The sequence below is a fragment of the Hippopotamus amphibius genome, chromosome 4, assembly GCF_030028045.1.
Source record: "Hippopotamus amphibius kiboko isolate mHipAmp2 chromosome 4, mHipAmp2.hap2, whole genome shotgun sequence".
NCBI classification, from domain to species: domain Eukaryota; kingdom Metazoa; phylum Chordata; class Mammalia; order Artiodactyla; family Hippopotamidae; genus Hippopotamus; species Hippopotamus amphibius.
In genome coordinates this window covers 111,663,110-111,691,087 of record NC_080189.1, presented here as the reverse complement: position 1 = coordinate 111,691,087, position 27,978 = coordinate 111,663,110, and the positions used below count along the sequence as shown (strand labels likewise).

General features: G+C 43.4%; 1 long non-coding RNA gene across 1 annotated transcript in view; it reads right to left on the bottom strand.

The window, feature by feature from the left end:
- LOC130851554 (uncharacterized) overlaps nt 1-26,998 on the bottom strand; it is a 152,041-nt gene extending 125,043 nt beyond the window's left edge. The window contains exon 1 of the long non-coding RNA XR_009053223.1: nt 26,703-26,998. This is a non-coding gene — a long non-coding RNA (uncharacterized LOC130851554). The remainder of the gene's footprint in view (nt 1-26,702) is intronic.
- Between the last annotated feature and the right edge of the window lie 980 nt (nt 26,999-27,978).

The window sequence follows — 27,978 nt, the reverse complement described above, 5'->3', positions numbered from 1 at the left end:
ATCAGATAGACAGGATATCCCAAATCCCTTCCAATAGCTCACCATTTTGTGGGAATCCCACAGATGACTTCTTCAGTTCAAAAGCCAAGAAAGGGACTTCCCTGATGGCACGGTGATTAAGAATCCACCCACCAATTCAGGGGACATGGGTTCCATCTCTGGGCCAGGAAGATCCCACATGCCTTGGAGAAACTAAGCCCATGTGCCACAACTACTGAGCCTGTGCTCTAGAGCCCACAAGCCACAGCTACTGAGCCCGTATGCCACAACCACTGAAGCCCACATGCCTAGAGCCCATGCTCTGCAACAAGAGAAGCCACCACAATGAGAAGCCTGTGCACCCCAACAAAGAGTAGCCCCCACTCTCTACAACTAGAGAAAGCCCTTGCATAGCAATGAAGACCCAATGCAGCCAATAAATAAATAAATTTATTTTTTAAAAAAAGCGGAGAAAGATTTTTTTGCCCTTTGGCTTCCTACCTGAAAGCAAGAGAGGTGTGGAAGAATCACAAGTACATTAGGTTTGTATAAACAATAACATTAGCACACTTCTCTGTCCCTCTCCCACAAGGAAGTAGAGAAAGCAAAGTGGCAATCTCATCACGAAACCGTGTCATGGGGGACTTGTGAGATTGATCAGTCATTAATCATTGATCAAAGCAGATAGCAAAGCAAGTGAATGTCAGCCCATCTCTTTGTACTGGAATAACGTTGGCTCTCAGTTCCTGGAACTTAGTCACAACAAAAGCTATTTGCCATGTGGCTTCCCTTATCAAGAAAGAGTCACCATGATAAGTGAGAGCTCCATTTCCTCTCCAGCTTGCCCCCACCACACGTGACAGGTCCCACAAGACCTTTGAGCAGAGCTGCCCTGTTGCCCTGCTGGGTCAAGCGGTCACTCACAGTTACATCCATCAGTGCTTTTCCAAAAAAAATACAAGGGAGCTTTCCTTAATCTGTTATCGCACTAAGTAAACTATCTGAAAACCCAGATTAGCACAATTCTGTTTAAACAAGAATGCTTCACTTTCAGAAATGACAGGCTTCCCTAGTGCATTTTTAACAAGTCAATTTCCCAAAACAATTTTTTGACCGACACTCAATATTTTTTTTCCTTTTAAAAAGAGTTTTACTAAGATATAATTGACATACAATAAACTGCATATATTTAAAGTGTACAATTTGATATTTTTTATTAGTCATCAATTTTATACATATTAACATGACAATGTTTTTAACGATGTATCTCAGACCATCAGAGAATAGGCATTGACTGTTACAAGTAAAGATGAAAGAAAATATCTTTATCAAGTCCTTAAACGTCCAGGCACCATGCCACATGCCTCCCATACGTGCTAGAAGTAAATCTCAGTCCTGCAACCTACATATGGCCTGAGTCAACACGTCACCTTATTTCCTTAAACCAAAGTCAACTCCAACTCACTGAGATAGTGGAAAGTCCAGTTGTGAATGTTTCTGCCTGTTCAACACCTTCTCCGAGGTTATAAAAAGGCACACAGAGCAAAACTTCATCTCCTGTCCACACGCACACAGCCTGTTGAAGTCCAACAGCCTGTGGCTTCCATGCCAAGCTTGGGTAGAGGAATCTGAAGCAAGATGGTAGCCCCAGTTGCCAGGGTCCAGCCTTCATGGCACACTGCACAGCCACACCCCTCGACATCTCCCCCACCTTCCCAGGTGCTGCCAGCGGAAGAAGAGCAGGGTGCCCCTGTTCACAGGACCCCCAGACTCCTGTCCCTCCTGAGCAATGACCCTTCTCTCAAAGGCAATAGCTTCACTCTACTGCCTACGGCATAATCCCCTCAAGAAGCCAAGGCTTCCAGAACCCAAATCCAACAAGGAATCTAGAACTCAAATCCAGGAAGAAATCAAATCCAGTTATCCACCACTTCCGACTTCCGCTCTGCGTCGCAAGACTGGCTTTGCTGAAGCATGGGCTTCTGGATGGCGGTTAGTAAGAAAATAGCCTGATAAAGTGCTTTGAGATAGGACACTTAGTTTGCTTCTAGTTTCAGAACTGTTCTGGCCCCAGGAGAGTATCGACGAGTTGCTTTCTGGAAACGCCAGTTTCGATGTCTCAAGGCTGCGTGTGCTGATAAGCATTTGGTAGGAACAGAGACAGAGCACTGCCTGCAAACACTGGGGTGGACTTCACTGGTAAAACTGACCTCAAGTGGGCTCCCCATCTCTCTAGAAACCACTATTTGTTCAATACATACCAATATTTATTGAATACCTACTATATGTCAGGCGCTATGTCAAATGATGAAGTAAGACACACTCTCCCGTTTGAAGAGTTCAAAGCAGACAGATTCATCGTGTGGTTTGTACACAGTAAGGGAGGCATTCAGGGATGTGAAGGAGGGGTAAGGGATAGAACCTGCTCTGGGGTGGCTGCATCCTATCTCTTCAGAGACAGACAAAGCACAGAACACCTGGAGAGCCATCAGGGCCAAAGCAGGGGTACTAACTCCAGCCACAGTGGGACTCCGGAAAAGGCGGAACATTTTAAAAGTGATCTTAATAATCAGCCTTGGTGAGAGCTGAGCTGGGTTTCACATTGTTCTCTTTTCATAAAAAAAAATTTCTAGAGCTTATTACGACCAGGCTCTGTGCTAGGCTCTGGGAATACAAGGTAAAAAGAAGTCAAAATTCATGCCTTAAAATGCTCAGCAGGACTTCCCTGGGGGCACCTGCCAATGCAGGGCACACAGATTCCATCCCTGCTCCAGGAAGATCCCACATGCCTTGGAGCAACTAAGCCTGTGTGCCACAACTACTGAGCCCACATGCTGCAACTACTGAAGCCTGCGTGCCTAGATCCCGGGGTCTGCAACAAGAGAAGCCACCACAATGAGAAGCCCGTGCACCGCAACAAAGAGTAGCCCCTGCTCACCGCAACTAGAGAAAGCCCGTGCGCAGCAATGAAGACCCAACACAGCCATAAATAAATAAATAAATAAATTTATTAAAAAAAGGAATACTCAGCAAAGAGTAAAGGAGGAGGCCAAGGAAACAGAGCTGCCAAACAATGTCAGTGCTGCAACCAAAGCATTTTCGCGGCCGGCAGGATTGTAAATCAGTGCACCGCTGGGGAAAACTACCAGAGGCCCCCAAAACTTAAAGTAGAACTACCATTTCATCCAGCCACCCCACTTCTGGGTATGTATCCAAAAGAATTGAAAACAGGATCTCGAAGAGATATTTGCACACCCGTGTTCATTACAGCATGATTTACAATAGCCAAGATGTGGAAGCAGCCTACCTGTCCAATCAAAGAATAAACGTGGCTTGTGGTATATATACAGTGGATATTATTCAGCCCTAAAAAAGAAGGAAGCCCTGTCATGTAAGACAACATGGATGAACCTGGAGGACATCACTCTAAGTGAAATAAGCCAGACACAAAAAGACAAATACTGCACAATTCCGCTTATATGAGGGAACTGGAGCTGGCAAATCCACAGGAACAGAAAAAGTGGTTTCCAGAAGCTGGGGGTGTGGGAGGGGTGGCAGGGGGGGCGCAGTTCTGCTGTCATTGGATGTAGAGTTTCAGTGTCACAAGATGAAAAAGTTCTGGAGGTCCGGTGTAGAACCATACGTATATAGTTAGTACTCCTGTACTGTACGTTTAAAGTTGTTAAGAGGTTATAAACAACAAGATCCTACTGTAGAGCACAGGGAACTATATTAATAGCCTGTGACAAACCATAATGGAAAAAGAATGTGAAAAGTAATATATGCATGCATAATTGAGTCACTTTGCTGTACAGCAGAAACTAACACAACATTGTAAATCAACCATACTCAGTAAAATTTAAAAAAAAATAAAATTGTTAAGAGCTTAAATTTATACATCTTTTTTACCATGATAGAAAAGACGCATTTTCAGGCTTTAACCTTGCCTGGGAGTGGGGAAAGTTTTCAGAAAGGAGATGCCGTCTCAGCCAAGCTTTACAGGAAGAAATTAGGCAGGGAAGCAAGGTCAGTAGGGAAGGGATTTTAGGCCAAGGAAACACCCAGAGCTGATAAAATTGGCCAAATTCTCGGCAAGCCAAGGTTGAGCAATCCTGATTAAGAAGTAGTGAAATCACTTTGGTATACCTTAAAAGCTGGTATAAAAGTGTAAAGCTATTATATTCCAATAAAGAGCTTAAATATATGTATCTATATAAAATAAAATAAATATTATGTATTAAAAAAAAAAAAGGAAGTAATGAAATCAAAGAGAGGTGGACCTGGGCCAGTAAATTGTTACCCTGTATCTGCCGCAGCAGATGGGAATGACAGGATATCCCCATGAAAGATCAATACCAGGAGAGGCTCGCGTTCCCTCCCAGCAGCCCTTGACTTGCTGTACGCAACACAGCGACATCGTCCCCACGAGGCACATTAGCACCGCAGGTGACCCCAAGCATCCCTGCGAAGCTCTCTCTGTCCTGACCACCAAGTACCGCCCTCTGTGATTTGCAGGCTCACGCCTGCTTATAAATCCTAGTCAGGGAGACAGGGAGCAGGCTGTAGACACCTAAGAATGAATCTTATCTGCCTCTGTAGAGACAAAACCAGAGCAAGAGCTGCTTCATGACAGCAGCGACACAGCCATCGTTGGAAAATTACAGGCAGAACGCAACCCCACGGTCATCAACCAGGGCGTGAGCACTCGGCTAGCCCCAGCATGGTCCAGACCATCGCCTCAGTCCTGCAAATCAGAGCATGAGAGAAAACAGAACTTAAAAGTCCTGTACACCAAGCAACAAGGAAGCAGCAGATACAATTTGGGTTCTTTCACTTTATCAGAGAAAGAAATTAAATCAGCATGCATCAGCACGGGTTTCGGGCGCCGTGGCAAGTACAGAGACGAGCACACACGTCCTCAAGGGCTTAGGATCAGTCAGAGGACACGAGACGTCCCGCAGGTTATCAGAGCGGTAGTCGGTGCAGCACAGTGAGCTCTTCAAGTGACCAGCGTCACTCACAGGCACCATATGCGGGGTTCTTTTTTGGTATCAACAGATTCGGGAAGCCTCAGGGAGCCTGTGCTTTGGGGTGTGTCACAGACATCCACCTGGAGGACCACCCACGTCATTCAGGACCATCACAGCTGGAATGCACCAAGAGCGAGAAAGCCCGTGGGGATGAAGGATGCACTGACCAGTGAATAGATGGACCATGGCTTCTTCTGTCTCCCACCTCCTTCCTCAAGCCCACTTCCTCGGGCATCACGCCAGGACGTTCTGTAACTCTTACCCTGGAAGGAAGAGCCCCGGGCTCGTGGGGCCAAAACACAGACGTGGGTTTAGCTTGGCTTCTGCCTACACATCCCCAGTCGGGTCACAGCATGTGTCCCACCATTTCTTCTAGCCTTGCTCAAGAGGTCAGACTAACTGACAAGATAAATTGACAGCTGGCCAAGGAGTGTCCCTCATCTCCCCTTCTTGTCCTTCTGGTAAGTTCCTTAACTAAACAGAATCAAGTGGTTTATGGTACCACCCCAGTGAACGGGAGCCACTTCAGTCTGAAAATGTAATTTATGTGCTTGTTCCTCCACCTTCTGGACACGTGAAGAGACCGATGCCCCTAGGAAGTCATCAGCCGACGGAGGAGGGGCTGGTCTTCAGGGACATCTGTGACTCAGGTGTTAAACAAAACTGGGGCACCTGGAGCAGAGCTAGAAATACCCACGGAGGTGCAAGAGGACCCGTCAGTGATGTGGTGAGAAGGAAAGGGCTGCTACGCACAGCTATTCTCCTGCCACTTCCCACAGCCTCCAACGCACCATCACGGAGGGACTATTCGTTCACAGAACAAGCCCCCAGCTCGTATGCAAAGGCCCCGAGACATCCCCACATGTGTGCTCAGAAACAAGCCTGCTGGCACCCGCCCTCCGTGTGCCCCTCCTGATGGCATCCTGCCACAGAAAATATTTTGCTTTTCTGTGGCACCGATGGTGCCACACCCCCAACTGTGCTGCGCCCGCAAAGTGCTTGCAGAGACTAGAAAGGACAGTGACTCACACCTCTCCTCCTGACTCTGAGCCTCGCTCTCTCCTGGTCCCTGAAGCAGCCCTGCTCCCGTCCTTGGGTCACATGAATGCAGCCTTTCCCTCTTTTATCCACTCCCGCCCTGGGGTTCAGACATCATTCCTGGGTCGTCGCCCGGAAACAAGGAGTATATTCCAGTTTCTCCCAGGAACCCACACAAAATGATTTCTCCCAGGAAAGGCTCTTCTCAGCCCCCCAAGCATATCAACCATTGCAAACGCATAGCAGCAAACTCAAAATCTCAGTTCATGCTCTGCTGGAGCAGAGAGGGAGGTTATTAGATACCAAAAAACCACCCAGTCTCCGACGATGCCCAGGGAGGCCAGGCTGGCAATAGGAGACCCAGACTCTGTCTCAAGACTGGTTGCTCTCTTCCCTACACCTTTGTCCTGTACAGGTGAGGTCCAATCTTCAATGGTCCCTTCGCCTCAGGTTCCTATAAAATGGGCCTGGGAGCCCCTTTAATGACTAGAATAGCTTCCAAGGAGTTTCCAACAATACCCACAGAGATCAATCTATAGGGAGTACCAATCTCAGTGCACAAAGACATACTGAAAAAAATGCCAACTTCCAGCTTCCAGTCCAACAGGTAAAGAGCTTGGAAGTCATCGTCACCCCCTCCCAACATGAAAAAACACTGAACAAACTGAAGACAGACAATTCTTGTTAGACCCCTCAGAGTATGGAGGTTACAGGGCAAACTGCTGTCCCAAGACCTGGAGGGACAGACAGGCAGATACAGAGACTCACAGCTTCCCAGGAGCAGAAGCCCACAGCCAGAGACAAAGCCGCAGGAACACATGAAGCTGTGATGCACTAGTTTCTAGAGTCTCAGTGGGGACAAGTTTGAGAATTAAAAATGCTAAGGGGACCCAGGCTTTGAGGGGGTCCTCACACTTTTTTGAGTGTTGTCCCCAGGAATCCTACCAAGTTCTCACTGTAAAGATCAGAGAAAAATCCCCTCTTGTTTTTTGCAGGAGGAAGAAAAAACATTGTGTTCTTGTTAGTAAGACCTTCCCTCAAGAATCTAACCTTTTGTGGCTTTACCAAAAGCCAGCTGACCTGGGAAAAGGAAACCATCCCGTCAGACTCACAAGAAAAATGGAGACTGGATTGTAAACCTGGAGAACACTTCCCCTCCCCCACAACTCCCACCTCATCAACAGGGCTCCTGATTACCGGGATTATAGCTAAAAGAACTGCAAGCCTCAGACTCTATTTAAGGAGTCTCTAAGAAAATCCCAGGCAACAGAGGAGACAAAAATAAGAGCATTAGAGGTAAGTTTAGCCTCTGACACTGCAGCTACAGCGCACAGTAAACACAGTATAACACCTGGCAGATAAACAGAAAGCTTACACCAAAGGCCCTTCTACCTCAGTTCCTTCTCCCAATACATCATACCGTTCAACAAAAAAATTACAAGGCATAATAAAAGGCCAAAAACAGAAACAAAAAACACCCCACAGTCTGAATAGACAAAGGCAGCATCAGAACCAGACTCAGATATGGCAGAGATGCTGGAATTATCAGGCTGAGAATTTAAAATAACAATGATTAATAAGGGCTCTAATGGAAAAGGTGGACACCATGAAAGAACAGATGGGTAATGTAAGCAGAGAGATGGAAACTGTGAAAGAAAATCAAAAGGAAATCCTTGAAATAAAAAACACTGTAACAGAAGTGAAGAATGCCTTTGTAGACTGAACATGGCCGAGGAAAGTATCAGTGGTCTTGAAGAGCTGTCGATAGTAACTTCCAAAAGTGAAAAGCAGAGAGAAAAAAAATAATGAAAGGGACAGAGCAGAATGTCCAGGAACTGTGGGACAATTACAAACGCTGTAACATACACATAATGGGGATGCCAGATAGAAAAGGAGAAAAAGAAACAGACAAAAAGTTGCAGTAATAATGTCTAAGAGTTTTCCAAAATTAGTGACATACACAAAGCCACAGATCCAGGAAATTCAGAGAATACCAAGTAAAAAAAAAAAAAAAATCTACACCTAGGCATATTATATTCAAACTACAGAAAATCACAGGAAAGAAAAAGCATCTTTACCTACAGGGGAACCAGGATAAGAATCACATTGACCTCCTCTTCAGAAATCATGTGAGCAAGAAGAAAGCAGAGTGAGATACTTAAAGTGTTGGGAGGAAAAAAATCAACCTACACCTTTGTCTCCAGTGAAATTATCCTTCAAAAGTGAAGAAGAAATAAAGACATTCACAGAAAAAAGAACAATGAAGAAATGTGTTGCCAGTAGAATTGTCTTGCAAGAAATTTTAAAGAAATTCATCAGAGAGAAGAAAAATCATATAGGATAGAAGCTCAGATTCATATGAAGGAAGGAAGAAAGTTAGACAAGGAATAAGTGAAGGCAAAATGAAGTATTTTACTTATTCTTAGCTGATCCAATAGATAACAGGTTATTCAAAATAACACTTGCAACAATGTATTTGGTGGTAATAGCTTACACATAAGTGAAATGAATGAAAACAATGTTAAAAAGATAGGAGGGAGGAATCCAGAGTACTCTGTTACACTTGCACTCTCTCTCAAGAGGTAGAGTGTTATTGAAAGTGGACCTGAATTAGCTGTAAAGATATATTGCATACTACAAGGAAACTGCTCAAAAAATTTTAAAAATATGTATATAACTGATATGCTAAGAGAAAAGAGAAAATGAGACCATACACAATGCTCAGTTAAAACCAGAGAAAAAAGGGAGAAGGAGAAAAAAACAGAAACAAAGAACCAAGGGCAATGAATAGAAAACAGTTACAAACTTGGGAGCTTTTAAACTAACCATAACCAGAAACACTTTAAATTGAATGGTCTGAATACACCAGTTAAAAGACAGAGGCTGTCAGAGTGGATTAAAAAACAGGACCCAATTCTTTGTTGTCTACAAGAAACCCAGGTAGATTAAAAGTAAATGAATGGAGAAAAAATTGGAACCCTTGTGCATTTCTAGCAGGAATAAAAAATGATGCAGCTGCTGTAGAAAACAGTTTGGTAGTTCCTAAAAAACTTAAACATAAAGTTATCGTGTGATTCAGCAATTCCACTTTAAGTTTTATGCCCAAAAGAATTAAAAGCAGGGACTCAAACAGATACTTACACACAGATGTTTATAGCAGCCTTATGCATAATAGTTAAAAGGGAGAAACAACCCAGATGTGTATCAATGGGTAAGTGAATAAACAAAATGTGGCATAAACACATGATGAAATATTATTCAGCCTTAAAAATGAGGTGAAATTCTGATACGTGTTACAACATGGATGAACCTTGAAAACATTATGCTAAGTGGAAAAAAAAAAAGTCAGAAACAAAAGGATAAATAGCATGCAATTCCACTTCCACGAGGTAATTAAAATAGGCAAATTCATGAAGACAGAAAGTGGAACTGACACTACAATTGGGGAGCAGTAAATGGGAGTTTTTGTTCAATGAGTACAGAGTTTCTGTTTCCAGTTTCTAGAAATGAAAAGTGGTGAGTCGGGCAACACTGTGAATGTACTTAATGCCACCAAATTGTACACATAAAAATGGTTAAAATGGTACATTTTATGTTGTGTATATTTTACCATGATAAAGTTTTTTTTAGAAAAAGGATAGAGAAAGACATATGATGTTCCCACTAATTGAAAGAAAGCCTGAGTAGCTCTATTAATTTCAGACAAAGCAGACTTGAGAACAAGGACAATTATCAGGGACAAAGAGGAACATTATGTAATGACAAAGGGGTCAATTCTCTAGGAAGACACAACAGTTCTTAATACACGTGCCTAAAACAGAGCCTCAAATTACATGAGGCAAAAATTGATAGAACTGCAAGGAGAAATAGATGACTCCTCTGTTATAGCTGGAGACCTCAACATCCCTCTACCAGAAACGCTCAGACCCAGTAGGCAGAGATCGATACAGACACAGTCAGACTGGACGGCACCATCAATCAGCTGGATGTAATTGCCATTTATAAATGGCTTCATCCAACAGCAGCGGAACATACACCCTTCTCAAGCTCCCACAAAACACTCACCAAGATAGACCGTATCCTGGGTCAAGAAAAGATACACGAAGTATGCTGTCAGGCCACAATGCAATTAAACTAGAAATTAACAGTAGAAAAATAGCTGGAAAATCCCCAAATAATCAGAGATTAAACAACAGACTCCTAAATAACACATGGGTCAAAGAAGTCTCAAGAAAAAAATTTTTAATGTTTTGAAGAAAATGAAAGTACAACCTATCAAAATTTGTAGGTCATGGTGAAAACAGTGCTTAAAGGGATATTTTTAAAGTTGAAGGCATGTATTAAAAAGAAAAATCTAAGATCAATGATCTAAGCTCCCACTTTAGGAAACTTGAAAAAGAGCAAATTAAATCCAAAGTAAGCAGAGGAAAAGAAATGATAAAAATCAAAGTGAAATCAGTGAAATTGAAAACAGAAAAATAACCCCTGAAAATCAAGGAAAACAAAAGCTGGTTCTTTGAAAAGATCGATAAAATTGATACACCCCTAGTTAGGCTGACCAAGAAAAAAAGAAAGAGGACACAAATTACTAACATAAGAAATAGAAGGGGTACATCACTACAGATCCCATGGACATTAAATGGGTAATAAAGGAATATGACAGATATTATGGTGCCTCTACCTTGCTTTCTTTCTTGGTGGGCCTCCCTGTCTCCTCTTCCCTCCACCCCAGGGATTATATTTCAGTTACTTGGGATTGCAGGTGGGGGCAGCCTGTTGCCTTTCAAGGAGCCTAAGGCACCATTCCACTCTCATAAGGACATGAGCTTTGGAAAAATAAAAACAAAAACACACATTTTTCCGCTTTCAGCCATGTTATATTCCCTCCAAGGCAATAAGCACAAGGTAGCACTGTTTAAATAGAACAAATAGAAGAGGAGGAAAAGAAGGAGCGTGGGGGAAAAGTAAATCACTTAATAGAAATTCCAGATAACACCTCACATAGTCAAAACTCAGACATGAAAAAAGCGGAACGTTCTCTACCATTTTAGTTATAAAATGAGCTCCTATGTTTGTTGATAGCAGAATAAAACATGATCTTGCAAAGTCAAGGTAAACCCACTTCAGGATTTTTTTCCTCCTCTTTCAGAGTAAGTGCTTGGTTATTTTAGGGTTCCTTTCCTTTCTTCTCATCCCCACCTTTTTGGAACTGATACTGTAATAGGGAAGAAGGCTGTCCCCATATTGGATCTGTTTCTTATACTTTGTATCCCATTGCTTTTGTTACCAGTTAATCATTAAAGGGATGTTACCAATAGCTTAAAGTATATCTAATGGCCCACCTCCGGGAATCCTGCCTGTTAAGCTAAAATACCTTTGTGTAAGCTCCCAGGAAACATCCTGACCAGGCCCACTCCTGAATGGCTGCAGGAAAGAAGAAATTAACACATCCCCTCCAGAGTCTTGCTGGAACAAGGAAAACATATGCAACAACTTACCACCTTTTTCACTTTACCTCCTCACCTCCCTTTCTTTGCTCTGTAAAAGAAACTGGCATCCAAACTGGGCAATATGGTTCTCCATGACACTAGTCCACCACCTTCTTGGTCTGATGATTTTCTGAATAAAGTCACTACTCCTTGCCCCAACAACTCATCTCTCAAATTTATTGGCTTGTCGTGCAGCAAAGCCGTACAAGCTCGGACTCGGTAACAACATGAGTTCCAAGGTGCTCATATGTTATCTTGTCATGAGCAAAAGAGAGGCACCTGTTCCACAGTAATTTAACCCATTAAAAGCGTACATCTCACATGTAACGTCCAAATGGATATTTCTGGTCAGGCTCTCTTCTTTATTTTCACCCAGGGAACTTGACTTCTTCTATCTTGTGGCTCTGTCTTCCCCTAGAACCTCATGGCTCTCACTATTCAGGGAGAAGATGGAGAAGAAAGGGAGTCTCATGCATCGAAGGCTTTCTAGACCAGCCTAGAAGTAACTTAGACACACTCCATTGGCCAGGACTCGGTGCTATGGTCACACATACATGAAAAGGAGGCAAGAAAACACATGAGCACAATCTAGCTGTGTGCCCAGGAAGAGGAAGACAAGGATATTAAGTGTTTATTACTGCAGCCACATTCCAGTCCAACTGCACATGCATTTTCTATCCTCAGACAAGTCAAGTTAGCAAACATTTGTTGAATACTTTCCGTATACTTGGGACCATGCAAGTTTCTAAGCGCACAAGGTGAACCAGACCCAATCTTGCCATCAAGGTGCTGTCAGTCCAGAGTGGGGAGAAAGACGATCTCCAATTAAAATAAAATAATGTGTGTACAGTGAAAACTATAAGACATTGAAGAAACTGAGGAAGACACAAATAAATAGAAAGATAGCCTGTGTACATGGATTCAAAGAATATTTTTAAATTATCCTTATTACCCAAAGCTATTTACAGATTTAATGCAATCCCTATCAAAATTCCATTGGCATTTTTCACAGATATAGAAAAAAAATCCTAAAAGTCATATGGACCCACAAGAGACCCCAAATAGCCAAAGCAATCCTGAGGAAAACGAGCAAAGCTGGAGGCATTATACTTTCTGATTTCAAACTATACTATGAAGCTATGGTAATTAAAACATAAAAATTATGGTGCTGGTATAAAATAAGAAACAAAACAGAGAGCCCAGATATAAGCACCCCCCCATACACAATCAGCAAATCTTTGACTGGGATGCTGAGACACACAACGGGGAAAGGATAGTCTTTTCGTTAAATGGTGGTGGGAGAACTGGACATCTATAAGTAAATTAAAAAGTTGTACCCTCGTCTTACACCACTCACAAAAATTAACCAAAATGGATCAAAGACTTAAACATAAGACCCGAACCTTAAAACTCCTATGGGAAAGGGAAAGGGGAAAACCTCCTTCACACTGGTCTTGGTAATAATTTTTTGGATGTGACACCAAAAGTACAGGTAACAAAAAGCAAAAATAAACAAATGAGGCTTCATCAAACTGAAAAGCTTCTGAACAGGAAAGATCAACAAAATGAAAAGGCAACATATGCAATGTGAGAAAACATTGGGAAACCATATATCTAATATGGACTTATTTTCCAAAATATATAAGGAATTTATCCAATTGAATAGAAAAAAAATAATCCTATTAAAATATGGACAAAGGACCTGAGTAGAAATTTTTTCAAAGATACATAAATGGCCACCAGGTCTATGAAAATGAGTTCCACATCACTAATCATCAGGGAAATGCAATTCAAAACAGTACCGAATGATGGCTATCATTAATAATACTGTACTGTATATTTGAAAATTGTAGAGAGAGTAGATCTTAAAAGTATCCATCAAAAGAACAAACATTTATAACTGTGAGTTGGTGAATGTTAACTAGACTAATTGTGGTGAGCATTTCATAATATACACAAACATTGAATCAGTGTTATACACCTGAAACTAACATAATAGGTCAATTATATCTCAATTAAAAAAAAAAAAAGAAATATCACCTCACAGCTGTTAGGATGGCTTTTATCAAAAAGGTAAAAGGTAACAAGTGTTGGAGAGGATGTGGAGAAAAGGGAACACATGGTCTATCGATGGGAATGTAAACTGATGCAGTCAGTCTGGAAAACAGTATGGAGGTTCCTCAAATAATTAAAAACAGAACTACCTATGCTCCAACAATCCCACTTCTGGGCATAAATTCGAAGGAAATGAAACTACTGTTCCAATGAGATACCTGTACTCCCGTGTTCGTTGCAGCATCAGTCACAATAGCCAAGACATGGAAACAACCTAAGTGTCTATCAGTGGGTCAATGGATAAAGAAAATACAGTTTATATATACAGTGGCATATTATTCAGCCACAAGAATGAAGGAAATCCCGCCATTTGCAACAACATGGATGAAACCACAGTACATTATGCTAACCAAAATTAGCTAGAGAAAGACATACACTGTATGATCTCATTTATAGGTGGAATTTAAACTATAACAACAACAAAAGTCAAACTCATAGAAAGAGAGAGTGGAGGGCTGGTTACCAGGGGCTAAGGATCTGGGATGATAGATGCTGGTCAGATGACATAAGCCTTCAGTTATAAGATGAATGAGCTCTTCAGAGACAATGTACAGCACAGTGACTAGAGTTAATAACACTGTTTTGTGTACTTGAAATTTGCTAAAAATACACCTGGAGCATTCTCACTGCAGAAAACAAAAGGTAACGATGTGAGGCGGTGAATGTATTATTAATTAACCTGATTACGGTAATCATTACACAAAGTATAAGCGTGTCAGATCATCACACTCTAGAATTTTATTTGTCAATTATACCTTAATAAAGCTGGAAAATTAATCAAAATAAAATAATGTACTTTATATTATCATAAAGAGCTGTCACCACAGAGGAAAAAAAAATAATTCTGTGTGGCAGAGGGAAGGACAGTATGCAGAAGGCACACTAGAACTGGGTCTTGAGAAATAAGTGGAGTTTCTCCAAGGAAGGACCTTTAAGGTGGAAGAGGCAGCTGAGCAAAGATAGCACAGCAGGAAGGTAACCAGTCAGGTGTGGCTACTGTGAGATGTGGACAGAGTGGAAAGTTCTGGAAGACTTTGTCCCCCATATCTGCCTATTCTGCCCACTTCCAAAGCCCAGGTTCCTCCAAGAACCTGTCCAACACACAGCACGTCCTGCCAGAGTCCAGCGCAAGGTCTAAAGAATCTTTACAAACCCAACATTGCCAGGCACAACACCTGCCTCCTAGACGGACCTTGATAAGTCAATGCCAACAGACTCTGGCTTCATTTATGTGATGGTAAACATCACTGGTCTTGGTGAAACACCTGGAAATTGTACTCCCCCCCACTCCTGCCCCTGTAGCTGGTTAATGGTTAGTCTCTAATCACTGTCTCACACTGTCTGGCAGGAGGTTCTATATGACTCAGGGCTCTGCTGACATTCCAGGAGGTCACTGGAGGGACACTCCCCCAAATGTGACCCCCGGCACACAGGCTGAGAGCACAGGCAGGCGAGAGGGGAGAGGTCCTCACCCCTCTGGGTGTGCACACAGCAACCAAATTTCCAAAGAGGAGAAGGAAAAAATAACCCAAGACTACTTGCTGCTTCTCCAAATGAATTTATAGCATGATGAAAAGGGAAAAATAAAAGCTGTTCAGCCCACTTTTATAAGAACAGATGCCATTTTCCGAGCTTGATAGAAACCCCGGATGGCTACACAGAAAGAACATTTTGAACCTTCCAAATTTCTATGAATATGCATAGGCGTGTTATATTTTTGACCATTAATGTTCATCATATTATAATACTAAGCAAGAATTGTCATTTTAAAAAGAAGGCACTTAAGATATTTAAAATGTGACATATATATGAATACAAGACTTAAATGTGCTTAAGTATAGACTATATAGTGGTAGATGTGAAGGGTAAAAGCATTTCAGAATAAAAGCAGTAAAAAGTTACTAGCTACTGTATTAGGATGATCTTATGGAAAATCCGTGATCGACTTACACATAGTAGTGACCACAGCTGACATTTCTTAAGCAATTACTGTATAACAGTGACTACGCTAGGAGCTCCATGAGTTTCCTCATTGCATTCTCTCCAGAGCCCTGCAACGGCTGTCCTGTTATTATCCCATCTTACAGACAGAGAACAGAGGGCTACATTAGACAGCCTGGGTCAAGGCGACAAATTCTGGCCCCATGTTCTAGTCTGAGTCTAGATCTTTTATTTTAACCACCTACCCATCCCAAGACCATCTCCTTGAAACGGCAGCTGTGCAGCCATCCACTCCCTGAAGAAGCATATATTGAGCATCTGTACACATACACATGCCAACGGCTAGGGGATAAAGATGTGTATAAGACACAGCCTGTCCTCAGCAAATCTTTGGTCAAGTAGTTGGTATCCTTTTTCAGCTTTAAAATTACGATGCAGATAGCAGCTATATTCATAATAGCCCCAAACGAGAAGCAACCCAAATGTCCTTCAGTGAATAAACAAACCACGGCACCCCCGACGGCAGAATTCCATTCCTCCACGAAAAAGCAATTCCCTGTTAATACATGTAACATGTTACTAGTATTACTACTAGTAACATGTTACATGTACTAATAATGTAATACAATACTAGTGATACATTAACACAGATTAATAAACAACTCCGTGGATCTCAAAGGAATTGTACCCAGTGAAAAAAGTCAACCAAAAGGTAACACACTGTATGAGTCCATTTATGTGACAGTCTTGAAATAACAAAGTTATATAGAGATGGAGAAAGCTTAGTGGTAGCCGCGGGTTAGGGATAGGACAGGGGCCTGTGGGATGGGGAGGGAACCTTGAGGTGACAGAACAAGTCTGTGTACTGATTTGGGTGGCAGTATCTTCACATGTGATAATATTGCAGAGAACTATTGACACCCACACTCAAAGGCACATAAAACAGGAAATCTGGATAAGCTCTCTGGACTAATGTCAGAATGCAAGTGGTAACATTGTACTACAGTTTCATAAGATGTTACCACTGGGGGAAACTGGGGGAAAAGCACAAGGACTTCCCTGTTGCACTTTTGGAGAACTTCCTCAAATCTATGATGATTTCAAAATTTTTTAAAGATGCTGAGTACTATGCAAATATTCTCTTTTGTAGACTCTAACCCCACCAGCAGCTGCAACATTGCTGCTGTGACCCTGCGGTCACTGCCCTGAGAAAGCAAAGATTCCACCGGTGCTTGGCAGAACAGACATGCAGGGAGCCCGCGGTTAAATAAGTCAGCAGTTAACGTGCAACTGCCCTGCCAGCAATGAAATGACAGTCTCATGTGCAGATTTTTCTTTGCTTTTTGCTGAAGTATGGTCCTTTCGTCAAATATATCCACACATATTTTGCACTTTTATGCATTTTCTAAACTATGATCTAAAATAAGCCACACAGAAATAAACAGCAACCCCTTCCACTCCTATGCTGCGCTTCTTTCTGAAGAATTATCCCGTTTGTTACCTAATTTATAAAACATGCCAACCATGAACCTGATTCAAAGGGCAAAAATCCCACAAAAGAAAGGCAGCATTTGGCTGTGAATCCAATCTAAGTGACCAAAGCCTTCTCTTGGGGCAGCAGAAGCTTGGGTCGTGTTTTCACCAACATACTAATTCCCTCCAGGCTCTCTCTTTATGTACCCTGTTTTGTCAAATACAAGAGTCCGGGAATTGCAAGACACATTCCGATTTCAGAGATATTCGAGCATGAAAAAGGCATGCCTTAGAATCCATGGAATACTGTTATACTCCAGCCAAATACCTCCGCATTGAGGTCATGAAACCCCTGCACTATCTGAAGAACGAGCTCCTCTTTGATGCCATAGGGAGAATGTTCCCATGTGTGGTGATGTAATCCCTCCATATAAAACACAAGGTCCAAAGAAAGGTTTCCTTTTTGTGAGATAAGAACCTGTGTGGGGAAATAGAAAAGTGTGTGGTTATTTGCAGCAATGAGATGAGCTCATGTGAAATTTCCCAGAAAGACCAGAGCCCGGAGTCTTGTGTGTGTGTACGTGGAGACCAGCTGACTAGAGGTTCATGACTCATCCGCACTGGCTTCATCACCAGGGTAGGGATGGAGGCCCTGGGACAGGTAATCAGCTACTTCCTGCCTGCGTGGGGTGTCAGGAAGGCTTGGCTGAGTCACACGGCCATTACCCAGGTGGCTCTGCTGAAGGAACAGGTCACGGTCCCTTTTCAATCCACCTCCTTTGCGGCGTCACAGACAAACTATGCAGAGAAATCCCAGAAGCAACTTCCAGAAACCAAGCAGACCTGCCTCCCTTACAACAGAGAGGGCCTGAGAAGGGCAGGGTGTGGTCATAACCACCAGCCCCCAGCCCAGGTCCCCCAGGCCCCGGCTGGAGGGTTAGCGGGGCCCAGGCAAGGAGCCTCAGACATCAGCCTCCCAATGGAACCATTGCAAAGTCATCCAGTCACAGATCAAAGGGCCTGCAACATCACCCAGTCCAGGAGTGAACAGAACTCGGAATAGGTGCACTTCAGAATCACGGACGTGGAGAACAGACTGGCGATTGCCAAGCGGGAGGGGGTTGGGGGAGAGATGGATTGGGAGTTTGGGATGAGCAGATGCAAACTATTATATATAGGATGGATAAACAGCAAGGTCCTACTGCAGAGCACAGGGAACTAGAGTCAGTATCCTATGATAAACCATCATGGAAAAGAATATAAAAAATAGAATGCATATATATGTACAAGTAAATCACTTTGCTGTACAGCAGTCATTAACAGAACATTGTAAATCAACTATACTTCAATAAAAATTTTTTTAATTAAAAAAAAAAAGGAACAGGTACACTTACACGGAAAATAAAAAGTCCTTACTTCTACTAACCCATAAAAGATATTTAGCATTTTTAATGTAGGCTTAAAAAATGCCTATGAATATAGGCAGACATCTGTGTCTGCCACCAATAAAAGTCATAATATGCTCATGTCACACGGTGGTGGTTGTGGATCCTGAAATATCACCTACCCTTCATCTCTACTTGGAAATCATAGATGTTTTTCAACCTGCCACTACATTATTTAATCCATTATTAAAGTAGCACATATGTTACTATACCACAAATGTTTGTGCTTGGTATTCTGATACCTGTATTTCAAAAAACATTCTTTCTTTTGCAACCTGATATATTTACTTTTTACACTTAAGAGTTACCCTGAGAAGGGCTCTGGAGTCAAGCCCAGACGGCCTTGGAAAAGCTGAAGAACATTGTTTGCTAGGGTTCTCATGACAAAGAACCACAGAGCAGGTGACGTAAACAGCAGACACTGTCTCAGTTCTGGAGGCTGGAAGTCCGAGATCAAGGTGTCCTCCTGGGGGCCGCGAGGGGAGGTTCTGCTCTGGGCCTCTCGCCTTGGCTTGTCCACTGCTGTCTTCTTATGGCTTTTCACATGTCTTCCCTCGGGGCAGGTCTCTGCATCCAAATTTTCCCTTTTTATAAAGACGTAAGTCATGTTGGATTAGTGTCTGCCCTAAAGACCTCATTTCAATGTCATTACCTCTGGAAAGACCCTGTCTCCAAATAAGGTCACATTCTGCGGTTGGGGAGGGGGGAGGTTAGGACTCCAAGAGCTCTTAGGGTGAAGGAGGTGGGAGGGGGGCGGGCACAAGACACGATTCAACCCATAGCAGACACTCCATCCAGTAACCTCCGTGTTCTGCTCAGGTCCCGAGGTGGAGTGATGGACAGAATCGCTAACAGGACACAGGCTTCCTGCTGCCTCATTCGGGATTTGAAGTGCTTTACAAACTGTCAAGGGCACACAGTTGCAGGTTCAACCGTGGCAGAAACGCCTTGGAGAGCAAGGGAGCAATCTCTCCACGTGCAGACGTTCTCAGAAGCCTAAGAGCCTGGATCAGAACGCAGAGCTTTTCAGCCACGAGGCCACCAGTGCTCCGGCCCCCAGAAGAGGAGCAGGAACACGCTGGTATCATCGTTTCACTTTGCGTCGGCAGCCGCTGCCAGCCTCGTCTCTGACGTTTACAGCAGTTACGATGGGCTGTGTCGCGCACACGAGGCGGCAGGGGATGGGGCTGCAGAGTCCACCGGTGGTCTCCGAGGAAACGCCTGCAACCCTGACCGCGCTTACCATGCAGGACACGTTGAACCCTTTGGGGAAATGGGAACTATTTTTCACCACTTTGTCTCTCTCTCGCTCTGAGAATGTCTCTGATAACTCTTGACCTCGGGCCTATTATCCAAAACTGAATTCCTGCCTCCACCAGCTGACCCTGTTCTCAAGAGAACTGAAATGAAATCTTTCCACCTGGCTGCTGGCAAGCCCAAGTCCAGGATACGAAACCAGCCCAGTGGAAACCAGTTGGAGCAGAGAGTTTCTGGGGCCCTGATAGACGGATTTCAACACACTGGGCAGAAGCCACAAATCTGCTGTATGATTCAGAGTTCAGTTAGGAAATCCAACACCTCTATGTCCTAATTGGGAGATCCAAATGCTCACCTCCGCCAGACAGCTTGCAGGCAAGGGAGGGAGCAGGGCTTGTCACCTGCAAGCCCCAAGGTGACATCAGAGACATTTATCATCTCTGAGCAGCCCCCGCATCAGCCATTCACCAACGTGCACCAGCCTGGTTACAGCCCCGTGTCCTGTGAACTCAGGAGACTCTGTACATCTTCATAACATACCAAGCACGTACATGGTGCTAATAAAACATAGAGGTACTGCTTCACATGTGTCTTCCCTGCTGGGTCACAAGCAGCGTGAGGGCGGGGGCCATCGTCCCCTCGGTGCTAAGCCCGGGTTCCCACACGTGACTGACACCGCTCACTATGCCCTCAGCCCTCCCCCTTTCACCTCTTTGATAACCTATTGCCCTTTTGCAATACTTCCTCCCCTCCGAGGTGGCCCTAGCTCAGCTAAATTTAGCTTTGAAAATATAAAAGCATGCCCAGTGCACAGGAGGGGAAGCACACTGCCACCTGCCCTGCAGAACCATCCCCCCATCCACCGGCGAGCCCCGGGGCTGCTTGAGGTACTGGATCCCAAATGCCTTTACTGACATTCACGTTCTCTCAGGGGTTGTAGGTACACTGCCTCATTTCTTCCACAGTGACCTTATTTTGGAGACTCTTCGCGCACACGCTGAGGGTACTTGTGGCATAATAAGAAACATATTTGGTCTTTGTTTCCATTCCTGGGACAGAGCCCCCAAAACCCTTGGCATGTCCAGAGTGATAGGAGTGCCTTTTGTTATTCACAAGGCGCTCCATTTGATCACACCTGAGTTATGCTGATGAGGTAACACAGGTGCGGGCCCCCATGCCTAAGGATGGGCTTTCAGGATGGGGAAGTTTCAGCCTCACTTGGTAACCTCTGGGAAAGGGAGCGGGGCTGTGGATTGAGCTCTTTAAAAACTCTTAACAGCCAGATTTGCTGCGCTTCCCGGTTGGTGAACGTGTGGGGGTGCTGGGAAGCTCCATGCCCCTCCCCACAAACGTGCCCTGTGCATCTCTTCCACCTGGGTGCTCCTGAGCTGCAGCCTTTATAATTAACTGATGGCAAGTAAACTGTTTTCCCTGAATTCTGTGAGCCAGTCTAGCAACTTATCAAACCTGAGGAGGCAGACTCCCCCAACTTTACAGCCGGCAGGTCAGAAGCACAGGTAAGAGCCTGGGACTTCCAGTCCGTGTGTGCAGTGGGGCCGGTCTCGAGGGGCTGAGCCCTTGGCCTGGGGGGTCGGCACCGGCCCTGGGGCAGACAGTGTCAGAACTGGGTTGAACGTTGGTACCCAGCTGGTGTCAGAGACTGAGCTGCCGTGGGAAAAAAGCCACCCACGTGGTGTCAGGAGTGATCTGGAAACAGATGAGAACTGAACCAGGATTGGAGCTCAGATACGGCTGATTCAAACACTGGGCTTCAGCAGCTCGTGGTGCAGCCGGCCCGGACGTGGCTTCATGGCTCTGAAAGAACGTTTGGCTTCCAGGCCCTTCCCTGAGCAGTGACCATGCTGTGCATCCCGCCACCCCACAGCCACGGCTCAAGTGTGAGGTTTGCCTGTCGGCTCCCAGGCTCCCAGCAGGCAGGCTGCCTTCCGAGTCCTTCAGGGGCCACAGCGCTTCCCAGGCTGTCCTGCGGGAACCAGAAAATAAACGCAAAGGCAAAACCGTTGTTCATTCTCAGCCCCACCTATCTGGGGTGTCAGAAACACACCAGTCTGTGGTTCGGATGAGCAAGGGCAGGGGTGGTCTCCCCGTTTCCCTGAAACACCTGTGGCCCTCCCCTTACCCTGACAGATCCTCAGTACACTGGCTGCAGTTTAAAAGAAAAAAAAAGATGAACAAATATCCGAGATTTTTCACCCACACAGCCTAGCTTGGAGATTTCAGCAATTGCACTGCCACTGCCGTTTCCAGGAGAATCGGTTAAAATCCCAGACATGTTTCCTCTTGGCACTTGAAACCAGGTTCCAGACGGTGGGAGTTGCTGAATACTAATTCCTTGTAGCCAAGGACATGTGAAGACCATCTTTCACTTTTTTTCACTATTTGAACCATCTGTTCCTAGCGCTTCTTGTTCCGACCTACTTTCCAGAAAACAAGTGGATAAACTGGCAAAAATCTCTAGTGGGGATGACATTTATGCGATTTCTTTCCTTCCTTCTCTTATTTGACAGGCAGGTATTAGGTGCGTACTATCCCCGGGCAGCGGGCTGAACTCAGGGGAGAGTAATGCACCGTTCCTACCCCCAGGTGCTCAAGCCTAGTGAGAGAGCACACGTGAAGCAAAGAATTACACCAATAAATGTAAAAGGACAACTTCTGGGGAGTCCTGCAGGAGAGAGGCACGTGGTCTGATGAGTGCATTTCACAGGGATTTGAACTAGTCATGGGGTAGGACGTCTCCCCTGAGGACACAACACCAGATGCAGCAGGAGAGGAAAGGGACACTAGGGGCAGAAGTGACAGCAAGGACGAAGGCCTTCCAAGGGGAGGGAGCAGGACAGGGACAAGGGGGTATGGTAAGCCTATATGACCGGAGGAATGAAAGATCTAAGATGAGGCCACAGAGGCAGGCAAGGGCCAGGCCACCCAGGACATGGTGAGTTGTGCTTACGGGTTTGTCACTAAGCCCAAGAGCAACAGGAAAAGAAAAAGCAGCAGACCTGGGAAAAGCCCCACTGGAGGGCTTTAATCACTGGGGTGACACAGTCAAACAGTTACATCAAAAACACTACTCTAGTTTCACGGCAGAATAGTGAGTAATGTCAGCTATACTGCACTTTTCATACAAAACAGGAAAAAGCATGAATAGTTATCTCTTCTAGGGATGACAGTATTGGCACAAAGAGAAGGAAAGAAGCTTGCCCAGGTCACAGGCTGCTACAAGCCAAAGGGCAGGACTCTTGCCACATGTCCCCAAGTCTCTAAACAGCCATTTTCAAAAAAGTAGATTAAAAATACACCAGTAGTCAAGTTAGGTGACCCTCTTCACTTAAGCGTCTGACATGCTGACTTCTGAAGTTGTGTGGGTATAAATGATTCAGCCGGTGGTTACAAATTCAAGCCTCGTAATGACCACCCCTAAGAATGGTTAAGCCTTCTTCTACCCCCTCTCTCCACACACTAAACCTCTTTCTCCTCCCATCTCTCAACACTAAGTCACTCCCAGCTTCTTAACTGCAATGGCTTTCCTGTGGCAAAGGTTAGTTCACTGCATTTTCAGCATAACCTCATCAGCACAGGTAAGAGAGACCCTAGAGTCCTGAAGAGGAAAAGAAAACGTTATGTGTTCCTCCCTAAGACAAGTCTAACTCATCCTGGACCATTGAGTCTACAATTGTATAATTCAGCCTTAAATTTGTTTAGGGAACGTTCTTTATGCCAAGCCTCAGACTCTTCATCTGTAAAATGGAAATAAGGCCTCCACTCCTGATAGACCTCCCCTCCAAGCACACACCCTGCTGAGAACACCTAGTACAGCTGGAAAACTGTGAACCCCATCTACCTGGACATAGCAGGAAGCTAAAAGTATCATGAAGAATTGCCATCTGGGGAAGATAAAGGCCCAGGGAGATGAGCCCGTGCATGTGTGTAGAACAGCTTTTCTCCTGGAGGCATCTGCTTGGGTCAGAGGGCTTGGCCGAGAGGCTGAGCAGTGATGCTGCAGTCTCTCCTGGCTAAGGGGTTGGGGATTGGAGTCCAGGCACAGAAATATGAGGGGGACACTGTGAAAGTCCCTGGCTCTGGATTGGAACCTCACAGGACGACATGATAAAAGGATAGGGAATAATTCCATGGGGAACTGCTGCTCAGTTTCAGAACAGCTGAGTCACTGAAACCGGGTTGAAGCACTCAGATTGTTAATGCCCTCAGGCACCAGGCTGAAGAAAACGTAAATCTCTGGGGAAAGGTAGCAACATGTGAAGTAATGTGAATTACTTCTACAAGTAATACTTCACAAGAATAATGCCCCGTACACAACCAAAATTAAGGCACATGGGGAGACAAAACCACATGATTGAAAATCTGCAGAAACAGTAATAAATGGTGAACATTTACAAGCACAGACTGTTAAATGTTTAATATGTTCAATGAGATAAAAACAAGACTAAGAATTTCAGCAGAGAAATGGAAATTATTTCTTTTTAAAAGAACCAGTGGAAATTCTAGAACTGAAAATAACCAATATAAGAAAAACCAAAATGACGAATTCCAGGGATAGGTTTAAGAGAAAATCAGTAAACTAAAATATAGAGGGGGAAATAAGGATGATAAAGAAAGCATAGAGCAACAAAAAGATGGAAAACACAGCAGAGCAGGTAATAGAAATAGAATATTAAATTGAGAATGTCTAGTATATGTGCTTATAAAATTCTAGAAGGAGAGAGGAATGTGAGAAAATGCAATGTTTAAGAAATAATGGTTGAGGACTTCCTAGGTGGCGCAGTGGGTAAGAATCTGCCTGCCAATGCAGGGGACACGGGTTCGATCCCTGCCCCAGGAAGATACCACATGCCACAGAGCAACTAAGCCTGTGAGCCACAACTATTGAGCCCATGTGCCGCAACTACTGAAGCCCATGCACCTGGAGCCCGTGCTCTGCAACAAGAGAGGCCACCGCAATGAGAAGCCCGCGCACCACAAGGAAGAGTAGCCCCCACTTGTCACAACTAGAGAAAGCCCGTGTGCAGCAACGAAGACCCAACACAGCCAATAAAATAAATAAATAAATAAATAAATAAATAAATAAATAAATAATGGTTGAGAATTTCCAAAAATGGTGAAGAACAGCAAATCCCAAATTCAAATCACTAAGAACTCCAGAAGGATAAACGAACAAAAAATAAGAAATCCACCCCTAGGCACATCATAATAAAGCCACTGAAAATCAAAGACAAAAGAAATATCTTGAACACAGCAAGAGAACAAAATGGCATGTTACTGTTAAAAGACCTAAAATAAAATGACAGCTGACCTCTCAACAGGAGACAATAGGAGGGTATCTTTAAAGTGCCGAGAGAGACAGCACATAGTTACAAGGTCAGAAATAAAAAAGGAAATAGCACTACAAACCCTACAGACATTAAAAACATACTAAGAGGGTATTATGGACAGCTCTATGAAAGGAATTATGAAAATTGAGATGGATGGTTAAATCACCAGAGAAATAAAACTTACCGAACTGGCATGATAAAACAGAAAAATATAGTTGAATGCATAGTTTAAAACCTCTCCAAAAGAAACCTCTTGGTCCAGATGGGTTCACTGGGAATTCTACCAAACACTCAAAGAAGTGATGCTTCTCTTATACAAATTCTTTCCAAAAAGAGAAACAAAGCAATCTTCAACTCAGTTTTTTGAGGCCAGCCTAACCATGATCCAAAACCTCTTAAGAACATTACAGGGATGGAAAGTTTCAGACCAATCTTACACATGAACACAGACATAAAAACCTTAACGTGATGTGAGGGTAAACCAAATGCAACAATAAATAAAGACGTTAATACGTCCCAGACAAGTTAGGTTCATTCCAGGAATGCCAGATTTGCTTAACATTCAAAAATCAGTCAGAAACACGTGATATCTCAATAGCTGCAGAGAAGACATTTGATAAAATTTAGCATATAGTCATCTTTAAAAAAAAAAAAAAAAAGCTCGTGGAAGACTAGGAGTAAAAGATAACTCCATGTAATTTTTCAAAAAATAAGCATCTACAAAAAACATAATATTGCTGGTGAAAAGTGAAGTACTTTCCTTGTGAGATCAGGAATGAGACAAATGCCCACTCTCAAGATTTCTGTTCAACATTTCACTGGAGGGCCAAACAGCAATAAAACAAGAAAAATAGAAAATGTTAAGAATTGGAAAGGAAGAGATAAAATTGTCATCATTCTCTGACCACATAATTGGATTACATACAGAGTCCAAAACAAACAAACAAACAAAACACTACAGGAAAACTATTAGAGCTAGTAAGTGAATTTAACAAGGTCCCAAGGTACAAGGAAATTTTTTAAAACACAATTGCTATTTCTACGTAACAGCAATAAATAACTAGAAAATGAAATTTTTAATGATGCCTTTAACTTTTTTATAGTTGATCTTTGTGAATATATTATCTAGTCCAAAAAAAAAAGTCTGTGATCAAACAGTCTTTGGTTGTGGAAAAAAAAGATAATTTTTACAATAACATCAAAAAAAAAAAAACCCCACAAAAAAAGTTCCTAGTCTGAGGGATAACAGCGGTCACTTGAATTCAAAACTCTCCACACAACCTCCAAAAACAACAACAAAAAAAGGCCTAAGATTATCAAGGAGTGAAAATAAACCACACATGCCTTCAGCATTACCAGGACAGAGACGAACTTCAAATCATGCAGAGAAATATGTACCTGATTGCAATAAAGCTACTGCTGGAGTTCTGCTGTGTGTTCAAGACCTTGGGGGGAAAGAGTAGGGGAAGAGAGTCTTAAGAAAATCTAAAAATAAGAGACCAGTGAAGTATGCAGTCACATAGGGGCCAGTGCTCAGAAGGACACTATGCTTGGTTTTTGTTGCCATCTTGAAATTCTTAATTTTACCTTTGAACTGATGCTTTAGAAGGGAAGTCTGGGCTCTATGTCTTCTTCTCCCCTTGGCTTCCCGCTAGACTCTGCAGTAGGGGCTGAGAGAGGGAGGCTGAGGTCAGGAGGAAGAGGCTCCTCCTCTCTGCTTTGTGCGTTGATCTGGAAGCATCTCTCCGCCTGCAGCCCTTCACGCTGGGTGCGTTTGGTTCTAACCGCCAGCCTCTTCAGCACACCTGAAACCAGTCTCCTCACGCCCGCCCACCCCTGAGCTCTCAGCAGCAGCTAACAGCATCTATCCTTCTCAGCTGTGGGCATCCCTTCTCTGAGCTTCTAAGTTCTGATAACCCTAGTTATTCCCCTTTATTCCCCTAGCCTTCAAGGCAGTACCTGTTTTCTGAAGCTATTATCTCTGTTACCCTAAGGTTCCTTCTTGTCTTTCAGCCTCTGAAACCTGTGTAACCATGTCTTCTTATTCAGCTCTCTCTGTTGAAATACATAGTGTGATTCCTGTTGCCCTAACTCAGCAGAGACAGACAACACATGAGAATAGTCTTATGACTTCAGGGTAGAGAAAGATTTCCTAAGCAGGACACAAAAAGTGCTAATCAGAAAGGAAAAGCTTGGGAAGTTAGATTATATTGAAGATATCAAAATACAGCTTTTAAAGGATTAAAAGGCAAGTAAGAGATATTTGCTATCCATTTAATCAAAAAAACAAAACAAAACAAAAAAACAGGCCTTGCATCCAGACGTAAAGAACACCTACAAATCAAGGCAGAAAACCCAATGAACAAAATACTTTAAATATATATCATTTTCATGTGCCAATTATACCTCAATAAAACAGAAAAAATGAGCAGTCTTCAAAGTGTACTTCACAAAAGACAATATCCAAATGTCCAATATATGTATGAAAAGGCATTCACCGTCATTTGTCACAATTGCAATATAAACTAAAATCAAGATATCACTACACATAGTCATAAAAGCTGAAATTAAAAAGACTGACAACGTCAAGAGCCGGCAGGGATGCCCACTACAAGGACTCCTGTACACTGTGGGTAGGAATGTGAATTAGCACAACCAGTTTGGAAAACCATTTGGCATTAGCTACCCAAATGCAATGCATGCCTATCACCCAGCAATTTCACTCCTACTTACACAGCACACTGAAATGCATGCTCTTTGTCCCTGAAAGACCCGTGGCAAGAATGTTCATAGCAGCGTTTTTCATAATAGCCCCAACTTGGAAAAACACAAATGTCCAAAAGCAGGAGAGTGGAAAACAAAT